At 37.1% G+C, this 224-nt stretch overlaps 1 long non-coding RNA gene across 1 annotated transcript; it reads left to right on the forward strand.

The window, feature by feature from the left end:
* Positions 1-6: 6 nt before the first annotated feature.
* On the forward strand, positions 7-224 carry LOC104775707. The gene is made up of 2 exons (XR_766052.1): positions 7-96; positions 189-224. It is a non-coding gene; the product is annotated as an uncharacterized LOC104775707 (long non-coding RNA).

A 224-nucleotide genomic window follows, 5' to 3' on the forward strand; every position in this document is an offset into this window, starting at 1 on the left:
ATTGATTTGATTGTGCAACACATCCACACGAAGCTCGGTCAACATGACCTCTGTAAAATCTATCCAAATCTTTATGTTATTCAATCAACTTTTCAGGTTTTTACTTATGTCCTTCTTCTCGTCTAATCAACACTAATCAATTCTTGTTTAATGACTAGAACGACTGATCCTTTAGCCGTTGGTTACAGATACGTGGGATGCACACTCTAATCCGAGACTCTAAA

The sequence above is a fragment of the Camelina sativa genome, unplaced genomic scaffold (assembly GCF_000633955.1).
Source record: "Camelina sativa cultivar DH55 unplaced genomic scaffold, Cs unpScaffold31124, whole genome shotgun sequence".
Lineage (NCBI taxonomy): Eukaryota > Viridiplantae > Streptophyta > Magnoliopsida > Brassicales > Brassicaceae > Camelina > Camelina sativa.